The following is a 3,466-nucleotide window of genomic DNA, read 5'->3' as shown; positions in this document are numbered from 1 at the left end:
TGACCCCACTCCCAACATTTCCCCCAGCCACAAGCTGCTCTTCCATCTGCTCCAAAAACTGCTGTGCTGGGATGCCCCAAGATGGGGCGGCTCATTCTGCCAGGGACCAGTTCTGAGTCAAGAACCCCTCCACCTCCTGAGCCAGGCTGCTCTTTGGGGCAGGAATAAACCATGTCCAAGTTGCAGGATTCAATTTGTAAAACATCACAAAATTTTGGGGAAAAAAACCCAATAGCTTGCTCTTGAGCAAGTGATTTACTTACTTGAGAGCAAAGCCAGGGATCTAAGTGGGTTTTGTGCCATCCCTCATGACTAGCTGAGCTGTGGGATGGATGCCACGGGGAAAACTTGGCTCTGCCTGCACTGAGGAGGTTCCCAAAAAAGAAATACCAAAACACCAGAGGAAAGACAGCTTTCACGATAACTTCTGGCCCATCCAGAGGGAGAAAATGTCAGGAATTTCCCAAGAATATCTGTAGTCTCTGACTTTCCAGCTGAACTCTAGAGCTGTCTGGGATGGAGGAGCACCAGACACTGCAGGTGTCCTGCCTCTCCTCCAACACCGAGACCTGGCATTTCTCACAGGGCTCTTCTTTTAACAAGATTCAACAAAATTTATTTGGTGCTTCTGGATTTTTTAGTCTTCTGGTTTGTGTTGACAGGAGCATGTTGGGCTGGATACAGAGCTTCATGGTTTGCATGTTACAGGGGGAAAAGCAGCAGGAAAATGGGGGGGCTTATGGAAAATCAGCAGTTCTTTGCATTCATTTTTGGAAAATACAGCACAAAATTCACTAGTCCCAAGCAAAGGTATTGAAGAAAGAGGGAAGGAGAGAGATACATCACTTAATGTGGTATTTTTCCTAGGCAAAGCAAGCAGGTAGCAGAAAATGATGGAGGTGATGTGAAAGGAATAAATGCATGTTCTTATTCAAACAAGTAAAATGTATATCAAAATTGCAGTGAATGATTGCTTTAAAATATGGCCCTAAAAAGCCCCAACAACTTATGGGGTGAAGGTACATGACTGAAGGTGGTTCCTGTGCACTCACTGCCCTGTGAACGTGACTTTGCTCCTCTTGCACCCAGTGCTGGAGCTTTGTGCTTCACTGCAGAGCTGGAATCTCCCCCCAGCTGGGGACCCTGCAGGGTTGGGGATGCTGAGGATGGGTCAGGGCCTCCCTCTCACCTCACCCCCCCTCCAGGGAGGGTTTTCGTGAGGAACCAGGGGTTCCTGGTTCAGTCCACATGAGGGCAAAATTTTGGTGAGAATAAAGACAAACAGTGAGTGAGCCCTGTCCTGCCAGGGAGGAGGAGGTTGAGGCACAGCCAGCACTGCAGGGCCAGCCTGGGGCACAGAGAGGGACAGCAGCATATTAGAGCCTGTGATTCCATCATTTTTTTCCTAAATGTCACTTGAAGAGGGTGGTCGTAATGTTGAGTCATTACCAGCCATTTGCATGTACAATAACAACAGGGAAAAAGATAAAAAAATCAATACTGGGATCAATGGAGAGCTCCCTGCTCTGGGTCTTTTGCCTGGAGCTTATCATTAGCAGACACTCACAGAGCAGAGTGCTATTAATTAGAGGAAGCATTGGCAGTCCACGGGAAATGACTGGCAGGTGGAAAATCCTTGGATTTTTTTAAACTGAGTTTTTGGAGGTGGGTTTGTTTTCCCTTTCTTTTCTGGGCTCCTCAGTGTCCCGAGTGAAGCATCTCCTTCCCACCTGTGCTTTGAAGGAGTTTTCTCACCTGGAATTATGGGAGAGGATGACTTTCCAAAACATGTGAGCAAAAGCCAGGGACAGCTCTGCTTGAGCTTAATCCCTCTCGAATCACTGGGCACTGAGCCTCTGATGCTCCTCTCTTGCACCCTTTCCCCCAGCACTGCTCCCAGCCTGGGGTAGCACATAAATAACAAACATTTCTGTTGTTTTTGCAACAGCAGCTGATGGGTTTCCAGGAGAGGGGGCTCTGGGCAGGCAGAGCATTCTCTGAGTGCTGCTGGAAGCCTCAGCCCTGGCCTGGGTGGGTAAAATGAACCTTGAGCCTTGGCTTCCCTGCATTTGGAGTAACTTGCATGGAGCCCCCAGGAAGAAGCCTTGTCCCCCCAGGTGTCCCCAGGCTGTGGCATCCTGCCACCCCCAGCTCATGGCACCCTCCAAGGCAGGGCTGGTGCTCTGGCCTTTGGCTGCTCCTCCTTGACCCCTGGGAAATGGCTCTGGGCCAAAATTCAGCTCAGAGCCCCCAGCCCACCCACTGCAAGGAGCAGTTATAGATCAGCAGCGAGGAAAGCACACAATTAACTGCAAAAATCCAGTGATTTTGTTTATTTTTGACAGTTGTGTGAGCTGAAACGAAGACAAAATGCAGCAAATATGTTTAGGGAGAGCTGTGTCATGGCTCTGCTGAGGTGGAGCTGTGCCAGGGCAGGGAGAACCCACTGGGTCTCAGGCTGAGGGTGAGGACCTCAGCAACATTTATTTTTTATTAGCATTTGGGGGAGTTACAACAACTTCAACTGTGTGAGAGTGTACACAGTCCTGCCTGGACTGGCTGGGCTGTGAGCCTGGCTCTTGGCACTCTGTTTGCTTTATTGTCTGTGGTTGTGCATTTACTTTAATTAAGAAACAAATGCTGAAACCGCATTTGAGATACTCTTCCTCCTCTGCATCATGGTTTAGCTGATCCCAGGCAGCTTCTATTAGGTGGCTTTGTATTTTGGGTTTTTTTTTTCTTACTTGCTATTACTACCATGAAAGCATTTCTAGGCCCCAGGGAAGACTGGGGAAAAAAATCTCTTTAAAACCAGCAATTATTCTTAGTAAAATATTCTAAATAATTCATTGCTTACTGGCTGTAGTGCACTATTAAATGCCTTTTAGCTACTACTTGTATAAACTCTTAAAGCCCTGGTTCAAAGCCAAGCTCAGGTTAATGATACAGAGGTTTCTGTGGGAAGCTCCAGAGAGCAGCTCCTGCAAAAGCCCCACAGAGCTGGACACAGAGGGGTCTGTGTGGGCAGGTGCCTGTGTCGCTGCACTTGGTTTTGAGCAGATCCTCAGGATTTCTGGACCTAGGAAGTCTCCTCATTCTCACCCAGCTTCTGGAGAAGCTGGCTGGACAATGCTGTATTGGTGTGATGCCCTTCTAACAGAAACCCAGGGGGTTTAGGAACGTGACCCCTGCCTGTAAAGCATGGAGGAAAGGGCCACAACTGTGAAGCCAGCAGGGGCTCAGTTCCCCTGGCTCTCCAGCAGCCTGTTCTCCATCCATGCCCACTGGAGATAAAGGGGAGTCCTTGGCTCAGTGCAGGGCCCATCAGGGTGGTGTGAGGGTGTTTTTCCCTTTCATTTATCATACCCCTGCCCACCTCTGTATTTTTTTCTATTTGGTTCAATCCTAACCCAGCACTTGAAGCTCTAAATCTGATCCAGATGAGTCCTTATTTGTCTGACAAAAA

The sequence above is a fragment of the Geospiza fortis genome, unplaced genomic scaffold (genome assembly GCF_000277835.1).
Source record: "Geospiza fortis unplaced genomic scaffold, GeoFor_1.0 scaffold55, whole genome shotgun sequence".
In the NCBI taxonomy this organism is placed as follows: domain Eukaryota; kingdom Metazoa; phylum Chordata; class Aves; order Passeriformes; family Thraupidae; genus Geospiza; species Geospiza fortis.
The sequence above is the reverse complement of the archived record's forward strand: the minus strand, read 5'-3'. Positions refer to the sequence as shown.